The sequence below is a fragment of the Lutra lutra genome, chromosome 4 (genome assembly GCF_902655055.1).
Source record: "Lutra lutra chromosome 4, mLutLut1.2, whole genome shotgun sequence".
Taxonomy (NCBI): Eukaryota; Metazoa; Chordata; class Mammalia; order Carnivora; family Mustelidae; genus Lutra; species Lutra lutra.
The window spans coordinates 67,736,264-67,756,611 of record NC_062281.1 but is presented as its reverse complement, the minus strand read 5'-3'; the positions used below and the strand labels follow the sequence as shown (position 1 = coordinate 67,756,611).

At 37.8% G+C, this 20,348-nt stretch overlaps 1 protein-coding gene and 1 non-coding gene across 4 annotated transcripts in view; both read left to right on the top strand.

Annotated features, from left to right (window-relative positions):
• SGK3 (serum/glucocorticoid regulated kinase family member 3) overlaps positions 1-20,348 on the top strand; it is a 153,499-nt gene that overhangs the window by 14,764 nt on the left and 118,387 nt on the right. The gene's annotated exons all lie outside the window — the stretch shown is intronic.
• Positions 4,799-4,905, top strand: LOC125099436 (U6 spliceosomal RNA). The gene has a single exon (XR_007127165.1). It is a non-coding gene; the product is annotated as a U6 spliceosomal RNA (small nuclear RNA).

Sequence of the window (20,348 nt, the reverse complement as noted above, 5' to 3'; positions counted from 1 at the left end):
CATTGTTAACACAGTGCGCAGCTTCCCAGCTTAGAGGAGCCGGGAACTGGGAAAGTGGGAGACCCCCACCTGAGGTCGAAAGAGGGTGCGGGTCACCTGCGAGGATCCGGGATGGAGGGAGGCCCCGGGAGTGGGGGGCACGGGAATCGTTAACCTGTCGTCAGCGGACTGAAATCTGAGACGAATGCTTTACAACCCTTTCCGTCTCTTCTTAAAGTGAATTTGGCTCTGTTGATTCCCACAGCTTTAGTGTTGATACGTACCATCTAGAGCACTTTCGGATTTTCAGATTTGTCATTTTTAGTGGTGGTTAGTTGGGAAGATAGAAAAAAAGAAAGAATTCATCTCTTGAGACTCAAATTCTTTCATCATTTAATTTTGCACAGTGATTTCTGAACCAGGAGTAGAATTTTGGCCCTACGCAACAGACCATATACTTGAGGCTGCAGGTACACTTGAGAAATGCAGGAATAAATACAACAGAGCACTACGGTTCCCGAGTCTTTATTTAAAACTATCAGACTGTTATGTGCTTTGACTCTCTACTTTGTTTCTAGGTTGAGGATTTACCCAACCAATCTGGGAAGTGACTTATTTAATAAACACTTAAATGGTTCTTACCACATGCTTGGGCTCCTTTTTAGTGTTTTATAAATATTAACTCAAATTGTTAACGCAAAATATTAAATTATAGCGGTTACAACAGTGAAGAGGTTGTGTACACTTCAGTTCCCCAAATGTCATTGCAAGAGCTAGAAACATTAGAGGAAGTTTCAGGCATATTTTAGGACTGGGTGTGCCTTTTGGCGCACTTGGCTACCACTCCTGTAAGACCAGCAGCCACCCCTTCACTCCCTGGGGGAAGGGAGTCTGGAGCTATGGGAATGAGGCCTCTTCCTTGCAGGTCTCTGCCAGATCCCTAGCATCGTCTGTAAAATAGTCTTTCTTATCCACGATAGTGCCATCATTAGCTAACTCTGGAAAGACCAGAACTTCCCCCTTTTTCAACTGCCACTATAGGGAGCCTAATTTTGTTTTGAAAAGGAGCTTTGTTCCTAATCTGTTTGACAGTTGATGAAACCATAGTTTAGTGAAATGTACTATAAAGTAGGCTGTTTTTGCTTGTACACGTCAACATAACAAATAATACTTTGTAATTTTACTGCCATATGTTTTGGTAGCGTTGAGTTGATAGATCAACCTGTTTAGTGTCCATTTTGTGACTTGCATATTTGCAGGGAGAATATTTTTCCAGAATAAACTACCCTCTTTAAGTGAGTTCTTGGCCTGATGGTCAGGTTGGTAGAGACCCAAAATGGTGAATCATGGTTCTTGTCATTATGGTGATTAGCAATTTGATGTCAAAAGCTGCATGTCATACTAGCTTTCTCTTTCTAACTTTCTCTATCCCCCATTTAAATTTCCAGAGAGATGAATACATGAGACTCTGAGCCTTATTTAATAGGATTATGAGGTGTCTCCTGGAAGCAGGGGGGTTCACTTTTCCTTTGGTATAATCCATGGTACAACAGACAGTGGCATTCGTGAATTCAGTTCAGCAAAATAACAACTAATGATTTCATGGTTTACAGAGTGCTTCCAGATATATTTGTGAAGTTGACAAACATTTTTTTAATTCCTGTTTTTACAGATGAGGAAACTAAGGCACAGAAATGTTAAAATATCTTAGCCAAGATTGTACAGCAGGTGGGGAAGAGAGCTTGAATAGACAGCAGGTGTGTGGACAGTGCCTGGCATGTGCCAGCCTGTAATAAACATTGTGAAGTGAATGATTCCAAATGACTTCAGATTTCTTGCTCTTTCCAAGCATTATGCTTCCTAAACACCGTAATTGATTTATGCCCAAGAGATTTCCGGGCCTACACCAGTTATTTCAAACAATATCTGATACTGCAAATAGCTTTTTTGACAAAAGAGATGAGAATGCCCTTTGGACTCATTTCTTAGGATTTGTCAACTCTGGTTTTTGAAAAAGCAATAGGCTGGTTATTTTGTTCTCTTCTCAAACATCTTTCTTTTTTCCTCTGATTTGAAGATAGTTTAGACTGGATGTATGGTTTCATTGTTTGTGTCTACCGCTTCTTTATCTCTCTCTGCTCATTGAAGGTCATTTTTATGGACTACAAATCACTGTAGGTTTTCAGTGGCAGTGAACTCAATTAAGCTACTTAGATTTATGACCAGGTTCAAACACAATGATCATAGGTATTACTATTTTTTTTTTGAAGCATGACCCTATACTACTACTACTACTATATTTTTTGAAATGTTATAAGTACTTTAGTATAAAGGGTCTTTAAAAAAAAAGTTTTATTTATTTAAGTAATCTCTACACCCAGCAGGGGGTTGGAACTCAAGACCCCAAGATCAAGAGTCTTACGTTTCCTGACTGAGCCAGCCAGATGCCCCAAAGGGTCTTTTAAAAAAAACAACAACCAAAAAAAAAAAAAAAAACCTCTCAACTATTTATATCCTTCCCGTATAATCTCTGTTTCCTATAGTATGTGACCTGCAGATAGTTAACCTTCAATTAGAGAGGAAACTATGGCCAGTACCTGCAGGGAGGAATTGAGAAGGGTATCATGGAAAAAAGAGAGATGGGGTGCCTTTCCCATGAGCACTATTAGGTGGAAAGAAGCCCTTCATGAAGCCAGACTGAGTCATCTGCCTGTCAACATTCTTCTGTGTGGGGGTGGAATAAAATACTTTTGAAACCTGTCTTGTTTCAGAAACTACTTTACCTTTTCCAATCCTCATATTTTCTCTCTCTTTCTTTAATTCATGTAAATTACTGACTAAAGTGCTGATTCATGAAACTCAAATTATGTAACATGTTATTCCTGACAGAAACAGCTCCCACATTATTTTAAGGGACTCAATGCTTCTGTTTTCCTTTACCTATTCCATTCCTTATGGTGGCATATTTATTCTCATTTCACTTTTTTTTTTTCTATCTCATGGAGAAAAGTAAATCTAAGCGGTGCTGATTCCACATCTTATAGTTCATGTCAAAGTAATTTTAACTTAGTACTAACTTTGAGTTAATTGTCATTGCTGAGGAAGATGACGTGGAAATCAAATGTTGAAGCCTGAGTCAGAACATCGATAATAAAATTTTATTACCTGCCTGAATCAAGCCAGGGGGTTTTCAAAGGGAATTAGGACAGGGTACAATGTCCTTGCCCTTGTCTGGTTTCCCAGGGCCTCTCCTACTTCCCACAGGTCCTGAATATCTGTCTTGGTCCATCTCTTTGTAGCCACCATTTCTTCTCTTATTCAAAACCAAAATCTGTTTTCCTTTGATGGGGATGGGGTGAGTGAAAGGCAGGTGAAGGGAATTGTTGTAGGGTAAGAGACTGATAATATGTAAGAGGGAGGACAGGAGATGTGTGGGTGAAATAAGAGATCTTTAGTGAGTTCTCATGGCAGATTTGTGCAGAGTACTGGCCTCCCCCAATGGGGATATATTGGAAGACCTACATGGGATCAAAGAATATCTGGCAAGGATTAAAAACATCTACTGGTGTGTGATATTGGCCGGCAGAGTTACTTGGTACCACCAGTTGTGGAAGGATCGTTATAGGTAGGTGTTGCTTTAGGCCACTGTATAAGTTTGTCTGCAGATAATTAGAATGTAGAGGGCTGGTTTTGTGGCTTTTAACTTCAGAATAGGAACAATTTGACAGGCTTTTGGCTGAGTAAAGGCCTGGTTTTTTGTACCTTTTTAAAGGCATACCTTTTTTGGAGAATGTGTGTAGTGTTGAGATAATGTTATTTCTTTTACTGTTTTGTGATTTTGGATAAATGACCTTGTATTTACATTGCATGTAGTAGTGAATATGATTCAGGATAATTGCTTCCATTCAGGTTCCTGATATATTTGCTATGCTAGTCAATACCAAGCTTTTTTTCTCTGTAGGTAAAAGAGACTTCATATATAATATATTCATATACAAAATTGGACTCGTTGATGGACTAACCATTCCACAAGAGCTGGATGCAATGTCTTCAAGTACAGTGAGGCTTCACTAGGACCTGACCAATTTTTTTGCTTGAGTTCAAAAATGAGAAGGACCCTGGGACACCTGGGTGGCTCAGTCGGTTAAGCGGCTGCCTTCGGCTCAGGTCACAATCCCAGCATTCTGGGATCGAGTCCCACATTGGGCTCCTTGCTCTGCGGGGAGCCTGCTTCTCCCTCTGACTCTACCTGCTACTCTGCCTGCCTGTACTCTATCTCTCTGACAAATAAATAAAATTAAAAAAAAAATCTTAAAAAAAAAAATGAGAAGGACCTTTATTACTCTAGTTACTTACCTCCCTGTTTTAAAAATAAAAATAGATTAAAGTTAACTTAAAATGATCTGGTTTCCAACTCAGTGTCATATATGCAGACAAACATACATATGAAACCATGTGTATAGCCTATATAACCTAATGCATATGCATGTTATATATATATAGGACAAGCTAAGAAGGAATATAAGAATCCTTAGTTTCCCAAGAAAACACTATACATCATCTCCTTCCCCCATTTTAATTTTATTATTGTCTCGTATTTTCTGAACATTATTTTTAATTACAAAGGTATGCATGCCCTTAAATTCAAGTAACTGAGAAGTATGTTAAGTAAAAAATGAGTCCTCTCCACTCTAATCTTACCCACAAAGATAACCTCTCTTAGCTTTTATATCCTTATAGACATTTCCCCATGTTTGTATATATTTGTGTATCTATAAATGTACATCGAGGTTTGGTTTTGTTTTTAAAAACTTTATCAGTGCTCGCTTCAGCAGCACATATACTAAAATTGGAATGATACAGAGAAGATTAGCATGGCCCCTGTGCAAGGATGACATGCAAATTTGTGAAGCGTTCCATATTTTTTAATGAATTCTGTTATGATGAAAAGAAATTTAAAAAATTGCACAATGAAAATAGTAAATAACTAAAAAATCACTATAATTTTAGCTACTTTTAACATGAACTTATTTCAACATGAGAAAATGTTGATTCTTTTAAATTTTACCATTTAAAAAAAGCAAAAACAAAGACAAAAAACAACTTTAACTATCAGAGAGAGAGAGAGAGCTCAAGCACAAGGAGGGGAGCAGCTGGCAGAGGGAGAAGGAGGCTCTCTGCTGAGCAGGGTGCCCGATGTGGGACTCAATCCCAAGACCCTGGGATCATGACCTGAGCTGAAGGCAGAGGCTTTAACCCACTGAGCCACCCAGGCATCCCATGTACATTGAGGTTTTTTGATTTTTTTTTTTTTTAATGGGAATCATTCTACCCAATTTGTTCTTTTGTTTGTTATTTAACACTTTATCGTGGATATCTGTAGATCTGTATAAATTTTGACAGCTACATAGTGTTCCCCTTCATAGCTAATAACATTTTCTAGCCACATTACTTATATGTTCCTTCTTTTGTATCTTTTAAAATGTATATATATTTTATTTTATTATTTTTTCAAGATTTTATTTATTTGACAGACAGAGATCACAAGTAGGCAGAGAGGCAGGCAGAGAGAGAGAGGAAGGGAAGCAGGTTCCCTGCTGAGCAGAGAGCACAATGCTCAATCCCAGGAGCTAATCCCTGGACCCTGGGATCATGACCTGAGCCGAAGGCAGAGGCTTTAACCCACTGAACCTCCCAGGTGCCCCTAAAATATATTTAAATCACCACAGTAATATATTTTTCCAGACAAATTTAAAAGAAAAAGAGAAACTAAGAATCACCAATAAACCTACCTACCATCCATTAATAATTGCTATTAGTATTTTACAGTACATCTTTCTAAACTTCTGTGTATATCCATATTTTCAGTGTCATTTAAAAAGTTTCTCTTATACAGACTTGCTTTGTTGGTTAGAGAATTGTGTTTATGTAGCCAACCAACGTCATCGATTCCATGCATGTTTGAACCAGTTACTTTACAGTTTCCTGGCCACCTGCCATACCCTAAACCTGGATAACGTGCATGGAAATTTATAGTAGTGCTCATCAAGGGGACGAGGTGAGGGTACATGGGTGGACTGATAAATCCATGCAGATCAGCATAAATCCTTCTAATGGAGGGCAGTCAATGCTTGTATTTTAAGCACATCTAAAATACAAGATGTTTAAGAGGAGAGACGATGCGGGCGCCTGGGAGGCTCAGTCATTGAGCATCTGCCTTCAGCTCTGGTCATGATCCCAGGGTCCTGGGATCGAGCCCCACATCTGACTCCCTGCTCTGTGAGAAGCCTGCTTCTCCGTCTTCCACTCCCCCTTCTTGTGTTCCCTCTCTCGCTGTGTCTCTCTCTGTCAAAAAATAAATAATATCTTTAAAAAAAAAAAAAGCGAGACGATGGAATATCCACTGTAATTGTGATCACTATAGGAGAAGCAGAAGTAATGGCCTTGAACCAGACAGAAGTGTTAAATTCAGTTAAAAATAAGAACAGCTGAACTTTAGATGTTTTGAAACAGTCTCCTAATGATAAGCACATGGTTTGGAGAGCTTGGTTTAACAAAGCTCCCACCAATGGTAGGAATAGATGACCTTGAAGTTCCTTATGATCCTATTCTACTATAGGCTGTCTCAGGGTTAGTAACACTTGGCTTAGTATAATCTCATACATACAACTCCCTAGTTGCATACTAACTCCACCAGTCTTTCCAGATGGCACCTGTCCAAGCTAACATCTCTCCACCCACTGAGCATGTGCACAGCTCACACCCATATGTCCTCTTGCAGCCTTTCCCCCTTTCTGAAAGTTTAGTAGCCTTTCGACCGTTTTCTTTTTTCCTTTTCTTCCAGCTTTTGCTTTAAGGAAATCTCTGTTCTTTCTCCATCCCACTCTGTTCATTTTGGTCTTGAGCAAAAAAGATACTAATCATGGTGATACAGCTAAGAACAAGCCTCTAATAAGGGAAAGGAAAGCTTTTAGTTTGGGAGGGAAGGTAGAGATTATGAAGTCCTAGTGGTTTCAACCTTCAAAGCCCTTGAGAATACCCAGTAATTCCTTTCAAAATTTCCACAGAAGACTCCACCCACCTCCTCTTCTGTAAATAAGCTGGTTTTCCTTAAGCATTGGCTGGCACGTATAATAAAATTTAAAACTGTTTATAATTGGGCGGGGCAGTTCATGTCATTGCAATAGCATTGTTTCGTGCTCCTTTTTCCCCATTGAAGATTTAGCTATATTATGGACTGAATAGACTTTTAGATAAGACAACTCTTCCCTTCAGAAAATACATCTAGTTCTAGATATCTGGTTTAAAACAATCTCTTTGGTTTTAAGTAAGTTGAAGACTAAGAAGGCTATTTTAGATTAAAGGTTAGCAGTCTTTGAGAAGTGGTATGTCAAGATTCCAAACCCTTTCCTTCCAGATTTTCATCAGCAGAGATATGCACTGGTGAGAAGCATAGATCAGCCTTTCATCCTTAGGAGTCAGAGAAGAAGCAACTGGTTGCAATAATGTTAAGCTGCTACTGGAGACTCTCTCAACCCAGGCCCAGGTAGCTGACATCATCATATCAAATTCAGTTCACCTGTAAAGGTGTTTTGGCCAGACGTCTTGAGGAACTCCACACCAAGACAGTAGATCTCGGGGCACCTGGGTGGCTCAGTGGGTTAAAGCCTCTGCCTTCAGCTCAGGTCGTGATCCCAGGGTCCTGGGATCGAGCCCCGTATCAGGCTCTCTGCTCAGTGGGGAGCCTGCTTCCTCCTCTCTCTCTCTCTCTCTGCCTGCCTCTCCACCTACTTGTGATCTCTCTCTCTCTCTGTCAAATAAATAAAATCTTTAAAAAAAAATTAAAAAAAAAAAGATAGTAGATCTCAGCTACACTGAGAGTAAAGGCCTATTTTTTCATAAATATTAAAGGAAAAGGTTTTGAAAAGACATTTTCATTCAGCTTTCAAACAACCTAATGCTAAAATTGATGCTGGCTTAAACAGGAAAGTTCTTTATCATTCGTTTATTTGAACTGAGTTAGTAAACATTCAGAAATTAAGACCTTGCTATAATTTTAAGAAAGTGGTTCTTATTTTTGTAGTTCTTTGTGTATATAGTTGGCATTTAATCCATTCTGACATTAGTAGCTCTCTTTTCTGATTGAGCTCCTTTTACCTCTACTCTCCCTTCTCATGAATGTTTGGTTAAAATATTTTTGTCTGAAAAGGAGTTAATGAAAGATAAGACACTCGCATGTTTTAGTAGAGAGAACATTTTAAAAGAGATTTATGAGACTATACTACCTTTTCTCTTTGAATTTTGTTTCTTTCCTCTTTTGGATTTCCTTTATTTCTGATTCTCACTGACACTAACATCATTTATGTTTTGCCTGTTTTAAAAAAGATCTTATTTATTTATTTGACAGACAGAGATCACAAGTAGGCAGAGAGGCAGACTGGGGGGGGGGGTGCGGGTAACAAAGCAGACTCCCTGCTGAGCAGAGAATCCAATGCCGGGCTTGATCCCAGGACCTTGAGATCATGACCTGAGCCGAAGGCAGAGGCTTTAACCCACTGAGCTACCCAGGCACCCTATGTTTTGCTTTTTAAAAGTTCACTCATGTGTGAACAAGAGCCCCGGCCTGTTGAATTTATTTGTTGCTTTCATTGGACATTTAGGATTAAAAATTTGCCTTTGGAATGAAGAATGATACATATAAATTGCTACTTTTGTGTAGAAAAAAAACAAGGAAAGAAAAAGGATATATTTTTGCTTTCTTGTCTAAGCATAGAGAGACTCCGGAAGGCTAAGAAATTAACAGTGTTTATCTATTTGGGATTGGGTGACGAGAGTTGGGTGGGTAGGGACACGGGTGGGAAGCAGACTTTTCACCCTGTCTTTTATATTCTCTTGGTTTGAACATGTCAATATGTAACCCATTGTAAAAATCATTTTTAAAATCTGACTATTGGTTTCCTGACTTAGAGAAAATAAATCTATCCTTTTCTGTTTTCCCTTTCCCATATGTCTTTAGGAAAGGTGTTTTTTTTTTTTTTTCTTTCCGGTAACACAATTTTATATATTTTATTTTTTTAAGTTTTATTTTAATTCCAGTTAGCATACAGTATGATATTAGTTTCAGGTGTACAATATAGTGATTCAACAATGTTATACATTTCTCAGTGCTCATCGTGACACTCGTACTCTTTATTTAGTTCCCATCACCTATTTAACCCATCCCTCCACCCATCTTCCTTCTGGTAACCATCTCTATAATTAAAAGTCTGTTTCTTTATTTGTCTCTCTTTCTGAAAGGTTGTTGTTTTAAATCTTTTAAAAATAATCCCTGTGTAGTCTAGTCTTTTGTGGGGATCTTGACCTGTTCCCTTCTGCTTTCTCAAGTGTGGTGTCTTAAGATTCATTATGAAGCCTTCTCTTAGGAAATTCTGATGCTGCAAATACAGCCAAGCCTTAAGTTCTTGTTGGCTTATTTGATGAATCATTTAACTGACATTGTCTGTAATATTCTGCCAACTGGATACTCAGTTGTTTCCTAAGAAAACTGCCAGATAATAACAACATAATTAGTGCAAAGTTAGTTGATTTTTTTCCCCGTGGTATCTTGTATTTTATCATCATGGTTATAATTTACCTACTTAAGAGTATATGAATTGGATACCTATAGAAAATAAAGGTTGGTTTCCTTTAATATTTAGATAATTCTGCTCTTTTTAGTACACACTAAGCCAAAAAGTTTCTTTCATCTGGACTTTTGTAGTTTTTGTCATTAGTGACCTGTATTTCACTTTGGGGAGAGCAAAGAAAAAGGAATTAATATTTGTTGAGTATATATCATGTACTAGATGTTTTAAGACATTATCATTATTATTTTAAAAGATTTATTTATTTATTTATTTGAGAGCGAGAATGATTGTGTGCAAGCAGGAGGAGGGGCAAAGGGAGAGGGAGACAAGCAGACTCCGTGCTGAGCAGGGAGCTGGACAGTGCATGGCCCTATTGCAGGACCCTGAGATCATGACCTGAGCTGAAATCAAGAGTCTTACGCTTAAACAACTGAGCCACATAGGCACCCCAAGACGTTATTTTATTAAATATTCAGAGTAACGGGGAGTAAGTGAGTACTTTTATTTTACAGATGAGCAAATTGGGGCTCAGTGAGGTTTTGAAGGGAGCTATACATAGGCAGCACAGGGCAGAGCTGATTTGAACACTTCTACCTGGATTTACTAGGCGGTCTCCTGGGCCTTTGAGGAGGGGGTAAAGGCTGACTTGGCTTAAACCCCTCATCTGAAAGAACAGGCAGTGTTGATTTACAGATAATGCAGATTACCATCTGCTGTTGAGGTAGTGGTTAAATGAGTTTGAAGACTGGTTTTTCAGTTTTACCTTATTATTCTGAGACTTCTTTGTTTTAATTTAGTAACTGGTGCCAGACTTCAAGAAGAAAGCTGACTGAAAATGTTTTAAATATGTATTTCTTGCTTAATAGAAAAGTGCTTAAAATTCTAAATTTAATTACTAAATGGGTTAAATTCTGAACATACAAGTTTTGAATGTCTTCTGTTGGTGTCTGCAGAGGTATTAACTCTAACATATGCTGTTGTCATGCTATTGTCTAAAATTGCTTAAAGATGATAATCAGCACCACTTATATAAATCTGGAGATCAAGCCATCGGCAGGTACAGTCTATCGTTACGCTCATCTGTGATGGATGTTAGCTAATGGCTATATCATGTGCCTTGGCAGTTCCTGGGATGAGCTCCTGTTTAACTAAGTAAGAATGAAAGATCATTTTATGTCTCAAGTCATATTATTCCATTATCTAATGTATTTATGTTCTGGGCAAAGATGGTAAGAAAGAAATTGAGGAAATTCATGTGATTAGAAAAGTTTAAAAATAGGTAAAATGTCACAGATAGTGAATGAAGAGGACAGAATAACATACTCTGGAATCTGTTACACTTGGGGTGCCTGGGTGGCTCAATGGGTTGGGCCTCTGTCTTTGGCTCATGTCATGGTCTCAGGGTCTTGGGATCAAGCCCTGCATTGGGCTCTCTGCTCAGTGGGGAGCCTGCTTCCCCCCCCCCCCCCCCCCCGCCTACTTGTGATCTCTGTCTCTCTGTCAAATAAATAAATAAATAAAAATCTTTTAAAAATTAAAAAAATCTTTATAATCTTTCCCCTTTGAATTACCTTGGCATCCACGTAAAAAATCAATTGACCATAAATGTAAAGGTGTATTTCCGTACTCTCATTTTTATTCTAATACCAATGCCACACTGCCTTAATTAGCTTAGCATGGCTTTGTAGTAAGTTCTAAAATCAGGAAGTATGAGTTCTCCAACTTTGTTCTTTTTCAAGATTGCACTATTTGGGGGCTATTGAATTTCCATATGAATTTTAGAATCTGCTTGTCAACTTATGAAAAAGTGGCAACTGGGATTTTGATAGGGATTGTATTGAATCTGTAGATCAATTTAGAGAATATTGCCATCTTAATGATATTGTGTGTTCAGACCTATGAACATGGGTTGTTTTTCCATTTGTTAAGATCTTTTATAGTTTTTCAACAATGTTTTGTAGTTCTCAGTGTATATCTTGTGCTTCTTTTTAAAAATTTATTCTTAAATATTTTATTCTTTTTGATACTCTTGTAAATGGAATTGTTTTCTTAATTCATTTTATGTTTGCTCAGTGCTACTGTATACAAAAACAAGTGATTTTTTTATTGAACCATAATTGACATAATGTTGTATTAATACAATTTATTTTTATTTTTATTCATCTTTAAAAAATATTTATTTGTCAGAGAGAGCAAGAGAGAGCACAAACAGGGGGAGTGACAGAGGGAGAGGGACAAGCAGACTCCCTGCTGAGTAAGGAGCCCAATGTAGGACTCTATCCCAGAGCCGTGGGATCATTACCAGAGCTAAAGGCAGACACTTAACCAACTGAGCCACCTAGGCACCCAGTACAATTGATTTTTAAATATTGACCTTGTATTTTTAATCTCACTGAATTTATATATTAGTTTGAATAGTTTTTTGGTGGATTCATCAGGATTTTTCTATATACAAGATCATATTATCTGCACATAGAGATAGTTTTACTTCTTCCTTTTCAATCCAAATGCCTTTTATAACTTTTTTCTTGCTTAATTGCTCTGGCTAGAACCTCCAGTAAAATGTTAAATGGAAGGGAAGAGAACTGATATCTTTGTCTCATGTCTGGTAACAGGGGAAGAACATTTAGTCTTTCATCATTACATGTAATGTTAGCTGTGGGTTTTTTGTAGCTGCCCTTTATTAGCTTGAGGAAATTCTCTTCTTGGTTTGCTATGGTTTTAGCATTAGAGTGTTAGATTTTTCAAGTGCCATTTCTGCTTCTGAGATGATTGGGTAGTTTCTGTCCTTTATTTTGTTAATATAGTATATTACATTTGCTTGGTATTCAGATGTTAATCCAACTTTTTTTTTTTTTTTTTAATTTTTTTTTATTTATTTGACAGACAGATCACAAGTAGGCAGAGAGGCAGGCAGAGAGAGACAGGAGGAGGCAGGCTCCCTGCAGAGCAGAGAGCCCGATGCGGGACTCGATCCCAAGACCCTGAGATCATGACCTGAGCCGAAGGCAGAGGCTTTAACCACTGAGCCACCCAGGCGCCCCGTTAATCCAACTTTTTGTTCCTGGAATAAATCACCTTTGGTCATGGTATAGAATAGTTTTTATATGTTGCTGGATTTGGTTTGCTGGTATTTTGTTGAGGATTTTTGCACCTATATTGATCTATACTTTTCTCGTGATATCTTTATTTGATTGTGGTGTCAGAGTAATACTGGCCTCCTTGAATGAGTTCCTTCCTCTTCTTTTTCTTTGGGGGGAGTGAGATTTTATGAAAGATTAGTGTTAATTTTTCTTTAAGCGAGACCTTGGCTTTTATTTGTAAGAAAGTTTTTTTTTGATTACTAATTCAATCTCTACTTGTTATGTATCTATTTAGATAGTTTCTATTTCTTTAGTTTGTTTAGATAGTTTTTTTCTTCTACAAATTTGTCCATTTCATCTAGGTCATCTAATGGGTTGGTGTACAACTGTTCATAGTATTTCCTTAAAATCCTTTTTACTTCTCTGAGATTGATAGTGATGTTCCCATTCATTCCTTATTTTAGTAATGAGTCTTCTCTCTTCTTGATCAGTATGGCTAAAGGTTTGCCAACTTGTTAATTTTTTTTCAAAGAATCAACTTTTAGTTTCTCTGTTGTTTTGCAATACTCGATTTCATTGATTTCTGTTCTAATCATTATGACTTACTTCCTTTTGCTTGTTTTGGGTGTACTTTGCTCTTCTTTTTCTAGTCTCTTAAGGTGGAAGGTTAAGCCATTGATTTTTAGATTTTCCTTTTTTAGTGCAGGCATTCGCAGTTACACAATTCCCTCCAAACAATGTATTAGCTGAATTCTAGAGGGCTTGGTTTGTTGTGTTTTCATTTTCATTTATCTGAAAGTATTTCCTAATTTCCCTTGTGATTTCTTTTTTTTTTCCCCCTCCCTTGTGATTTCTTCTTTGACCCCTTGGTTACGTAAGAATGTGTTGTTTAATTTCCACATATTTGTGGATTTGCTGAATTTCCTCTTGTTACTGCTTTCTAGTTTAAATCCATTGTTGTCTGAGAACATATATGATTTCTGTCTCTTTAAATTAAATGAGGCCTTCTTATGGCCTAATATATGGGCTTTCCTAGAGAATGCTTCATGTGTACTTGGGAAGATTACGTATTTTGATCCTGTTGGTAGGACTGTTCTTTAGATGACTATTAGGTCTCATAGGTTTATAGTATTGTTCATGTCTTCTTCCTTATTGGTCTTCGGCTTAGATTTTCTCCTTAATACTTTTAAGGCATATTTTAATGTTTCATGTTAGTATAAATATAAAAACTCACTGTCAAGATAAAAGACTCAAATGTGAACTTATAATGTTTAGTGTGCTATTTAAACAAAACTAAATTTAAAAATTATTTACTTCATTATTTTTTAATATTAAAATTTAAATGTAACTTAAGTTCAGTAATATTTTCTCAGGTCCATGATTCTTTTATGTCTGTGTGATAGGATTTGCTAATGAAGTGCACTAAAATATTTTTTTCAGACAGTATTGACACTCGTCTCAAATGAGTCAACACTCTTGTTTGATCAACTTACCTGTTAGGAATTATGAGTTTACTTGCTAACATGTGGTGGAGGTGACAGCTGCAAAAAAATAGCGTAACATCTTCACACTAACCATAACTGGTGAGTAGTTGGATTTTCTTATTTTTCATTTTCTCTCTCCCTTTTTAAAAAAGATTTTATTTTATTTGAGAGAGAGAGAGAGCACAAGCAGGGGTTGGGGCAAAGGGAGAGCAGATCTCAGGATCCCCAGCCAAAGGCAGCCCTTAACTGACTAAGCCACCCAGGTGCCCTTTATTTTTCCTTTTCAGTGGTAACATTATTTGATCTAGACCTACACGAATTCTTTGAAATACACATTTCAGAATTTGCAGTGGTAGAAAGGCCATGTGAAATTCAGTTAATACAGGCAATTAAAAAATAGTTTTTAAATACATAAATATATGAATACCAGTATATTCTTATCCTCAACTAAAAATACTGAACCGTTTAGTACAATGGGTTTGTGAAGACAATATAATTTACTTTGCCTTGTAGCATGTATAGAAATTATAATTATAATGCATTTTAAAAGTAGACTATTATTTATAAAAAAGCAAATATCCACATTTTAGTTAGTTTTTTTTTTTTTTAACCATAGTTTGAATGATCTCTGATTTGATGAATCCTGTCCTCTAACAGTGACCATTTTGGAAGGACATTTGGCCTAGGTAGATAAAGGGTGTGGGTCAGGGACGCCCAGGTTGCTCAGTTGGTTAAGCGGGTGCCTTCGGCTCAGGTCATGATCTCAGGGTCATGGGATTGAGCCCTACATCAGGCTCTCTGCTCAGCAAGGAGTCTGCTTCTCCCTCTCCCTCTGCCGCCCCCCCTTCCCACTAGTTCATGTGTGTGCACTTACTCTCTCCCTGTCAAATAAATAAAATCTTAAAAAAAAAAAAAAAAGGATGTGGGTCAGAATGTAGAGGAAAAATTCTACATCATTTCCTGATTATCCAGATTTTTGGATTATCAGAGGCAACAGCAATTTAGGAGAAAGCATAGATTGGAGAACAAAGAGTAGCTACAGAAGAATCAAAAAGAATGTGATACGGAAAAAGTATAGAAGTGGATGAAGGAGGAGGAGGTAGCTACAGAATTCTTTATAGGTCTTTGGGAAAGAAGCCAGTACACAGAAATGAGTTCGTAGGTTTTCTAAATCTTTATCTACCTCTGGGAGGGAAATTTCTGAGAGTGAAGTGTGTCATTGGGACACATCCTCTTAAGCAGTATAGTTATTGCAGTAATGGAATTTCCTCTTTCCGTTTAGATCATGTGGCAATATTTTCTGTTGGCAACACTAAACATCTAAAGGAGTGAATGTGATTGTTTTGTTAAGTTTTTAAAAATCTTATGAGCTAACTTAGAAAAGTGATGATGGATGTAAAAATGCTTGGCATAGGAAAGGGCACAAAGTAGGAATGTGATAAATGTTGGCTGATGATAACCTATCCATAATATTCTATAATGCTTTTTAGCCTAGTGTAGGAATTTAGAAAGCCATGTTACAATGTTAGATCTGCCACTAACTTATTAAGGGATCCTTAGCAAGTCACTTGATTTTCTTTGGTTGTAAGTTACTCAGATTTCCTTCTACCTCTAAAATGCAATGGTTCTATTGAATCCATATAGAGGGAAAAGCTTTAAATAAAGATTATTATTTTAATAAAAGTGGAAGTTTTGTTGTTGTTCTCAACTTCTACAATTTTAACTAGGGTACACTACATGAATAAGATTCTTTATAGCATTATCTAAAGCCAACCACTGCTTTATTTGAAAACAAAGGGTTTCTTTACAGTGTCATTTAGCCTGGCTTTGCCATGAATCCAAGAATTATTCTACACTAATCAGAGAACAGTAATTCAGTTGTGCTTAAATTTAGAGTTCCACACAGCCATTCACGAGAGATGAATTGAGGTGAACAAGTACTTCTAACTTAATCTGCAAAAGTTCTAAAATGTACGGGTGGAATGTACTGTAGGAAAGTGAAAAGTAGGTTGGAAGTATGGCTCTGATGCAAAGCTGTTGGAGAAACAATTGCTGCTTTTTGTTATATTTTCTGATCTGTGTGATTTCTAGCAAAGAAATTAGTGATGATGTAAATTTTAGGAGCATTTTCAACATTTTGAAATGTTGATTATGGTGTGGCTATTTGATAATGAATCAGTATGGTTGGTCATTTTTATTTTAAAAAGTGCTTGTATGGAATCATATTCATGTAGTTGTGAAGGAAAAAACTCTTGTTTTCCTTTACATGCAGTACTCTGAACAATTCTGTATTCTGGCCATAAATGTGTGGTAGTTTTTCAACATGCCAAGCAATTTGAGACACCAACTGGGTGTCTTAAAATTTAACTCAATCCTGATACCACCTAACTGGAGATCCCACAGATTCAGAGCTCAGTTCTATGGAACTGTTGTCCTACTCCCTTCAGCCAACAAGTGCAAGGCCAGGGTGTTAACTATTCTTTTGACCAACAGGCTATAAATTAATTTCCCACGACTCCCTTCTCGTGTTGATTAATTTCCTAGGGTGGCTCACAGAACTCAGAAAAAAAAGTTTATTTACTAGATTGCCAGTTTATTATAAAAGCATATAACTCAGGAACAGCCAAATGGAGGAGATGTGTGCAGCAAGGTATGTGGGAAGGGATGAGGGATGCTCTCAGTCGGGGGTGCACCACTCTCCCCCCACACCTTCTTGTGTCCCAATGTGGAAACTCTCTGAATCCTGTCCTTTTGGTTTTCTATGGAGGCTTCGTTATGTAGGCATGGTTGATGAAGTCATTGACCATTGGTTGTTCTATTAAATCTGTATAGAATTTATTTGAACTCCAGCCCCTCCTGAGAGGTGGGAGGTGGGTTGGTAGGTAGGACTGAAAGTTCCAACCCTCTGATCTAATCAGCATGGTTCCCCCTGGCAACCAGTCCCTATCCTTATATTACCTTGGGGCTTTCCAAAAGTCACCTCATTAATATTAACTCAAGTGTGATTTAAACAGGCTTGTTATATGAATGACAAAAGATGCCTGTTTCAGGGTGCCTGGGTGGCTCAGTCATTAAGCATCTACCTTGGCCTTAGGTCATGATCTTGGGGTCGTGGGATGGAGCCCCCAATGTCCTCCCTGCTCAGCAGGAGGCTTGCTTCTCCCTCTCCTACTGCTCCTACTTGTGTTCCCTCTCTCCCTGTGTCTCTCTCAGTCAAATAAATAAATAAAATCTTTTTAAAAAGACACCTGTTTCACCTCTTTTGTTTTTAATTTTTTATTTTTTATTAACATATAATGTATTATTAGCCCCAGGGGTACAGGTCTGTGAATCGCCAGGTTTATATACTTCATAGCACATACCTTCCCCAATGTCCATAACCCCACCACCCTCTCCTTCCCCACCCTCCCCTGACCTTTATTGTTTTTCTCACTTAAGGAGCTTTGCCAGAAACTGACAAAGACCAAATATATGTATTTCTTAATATAAATCACAACATCACTGTAGTATACTGTTTGGTTTTAGGAGGCAAATTATACTCCAAGATGGAGTTTGTCTTTACCAGTGTGAAAATTAATGGGAAACCTCACTAAAATGGAGTCAGGATGTTCAGCAGGCAGAGCTCTCACACCCTATTACTCTAGTCAACTGCAGACCCAACAGAAAAAGGCAGACCTTGCAGGTGGATACTACGTTACTCTCAGCAGAAGGAAGAAAGGCTTACCTTATCTCACTTAACCATCGGCCCAGCCAGTGAAAATCCACTATACTTCCAGCTCCCGGTTTACTCCCAATGGATTTTCTGTCTATAACTGCCTTTCCAACTTACCCCCCCCGCTTTCTCTATAAAAGAACCTACTACTCCTTTGTTCTCTGAACTTGCCTATGGTTTTACAATTCTTTTTATTCCCGAATAAACCCATCTTTTGCTAGTAAAATAACTGGATGTTTTATTTTTAAGGTCAACACCAGCAATTTATTTAATGCAGGTTCACTTAGGCATTTCATAAGCCAATAGCATATAAGATAATGTCTCTTAATAAGCCAACAAAGAAATAATAAACCCCAAAACAATGATAAATCAAAAATCACATTATTGTTCCAGGCAAGGGGAAATGAAAGAAATAAAGTCCAAATTCAGTTGAGGTTTACCTTTATATAGTTGGTACTCGGGAGAGAGAGCTCCGCCAGCCGAGAGCTGATGTTATACAGTCAGAACAGAAGTAAAAGACCCTTGTTGCCGGAGCGTGTTGGTAAGGAACAATGGCACTGACGCTGGTGGGAAAGATGTTCTTTGTGGGGCCACTGCAGTTTTCACCACTGTTGGGAAAAAAGAGTTGCCTTTCCTGCATGGGACCCACCAGCTCATCGGGTCTTGGGAGAGCTATTTAGATTAGCAAAGGGTAGCCTTGCCAGACTGAATACTCACAGTCTTCACAGACTCTCCGTGTTTATAGTCTAAATGTCCCCTTGCCATAAGTTGCTGCTTCTTATGTTTTATTGATAAGCCCCAAGCATGGCCCTTGGCAGCCGAGCTATGGAGTGCTTATCAACAGTAATGGATGAGACGATGAAATCCTGACACAACCTACTTCATTCTCACATCAAAACAACTTTACTCTTAAGAACAGTTTCATTTTTGTCATAAACAAGTAGATTTGAAATCCTATCAAACCAATATGCAACATCCTTGTTTAAGAATTGTTAACATTATGAGAATGAAAACAATTTTTTCTGCCTCCATTAAGAGAATACAATATACTTTAAATATCTATGTAATCTTTAGTGGAAAAACCAGGAGGCGAGCCATTCAAATGTACCGTGGGTTTTTTAAATCTTAAACTCTTGCTATTAAAGTTCATTTATTATAATTCTGTGTATATTGCCTTAAGTTCAGTTTTAAAAGGAGGGAAGAGTGGAAAACAAGTTGCGAAACACCAAAGTAATGGATGGTGGTTATGAGTCATTATGGTTTATTGTGCAAGTATGTACAGTAGTAGAAGGATCTGTCAGGCACAGCTCTCTTAAAATGACAGATTCATCAAATCCTCAGTGAAAAGGATCCTGTGTATATTTAATGGAAGTCTCTTCTCATGAACTTTCTAATCGTTAAAATATAAAGTTTGGGTCACTTGGAGAAGGCTCTGGGTAAGGGACTGTGTTGAAGACTAGATTACTATAAAGACTATGTTACTTTGTTGGTCAGCATTTGCTTTTAAGCCTGTCTAGGACCCCCAAGATCTAGCCCTATCCTGGAGGACAGTATTGACTTTTAGACATTATACAGGTAGAAAGCAAGGAGTGCTTTCTCATTTCATCTCAGGTAATTAGCCACAGACTTAACATTTTGTGTTTCAAGAGCTATTTTCTTTTATTTTAATTCTGTCATTGAAGTTTACCACTCAGGTTTCGATTTTAGTATTTCTCTTTCATAATTAAAGCAGAATGAATCTTTGGACTGTGGCATTTAATAGAACCTTTATTCAAACTTTTATATAGTCATATGTTAAAAACAGAATACTTCTTTAAAAATGTATGCAAGATGGTCACAAATGTAATGAATGGCAATGACAAGCATGTTATGCATAGAAGGAGCAGGTTGCCTTGGGCAGCTCATTTCTTTCAGCTCCTTTGAGAAATTATACTTAAATGTCGTTAAGAATGGGCATTCCGGGGGCGCCTGGGTGGCTCAGTGGGTTAAAGCCTCTGCCTTCAGCTCGGGTCATGATCCCAGGGTCCTGGGATTGAGCCCTGCATCGGGCTCTCTGCTCAGCGGGGAGCCTGCTTCCTCCTCTCTCTCTCTGCCTGCCTCTCTGCCTACTTGTGATCTCTGTCTGTCAAATAAATAAATAAAATATTGAAAAAAAAAAAAAGAATGGGCATTCTGGGGGTGCCTGGCTCAGTTAGTTAAGCGTCCGACTTTTGGTTTTCGCTCAGATCATGATCTCAGGGCTGTGAGATGGAGCCCTCCATTGGGCTCCACGCTCAGTGCAAAGTCTGCTTTGAGATTTTCTCTCCCTCTTCCACTCTACCCACTGCTTTCTCAAATAAGTAAATAAATAAATCTTAAAAAAAAAAAAAAGAATGGGCATTCTGGACTTATCTGGACTTTAGTTCAAATAGTGGTTCAACCACCTCTGAGTTTTTCACCTGTAGAATAGTCATAGTAATAAGAC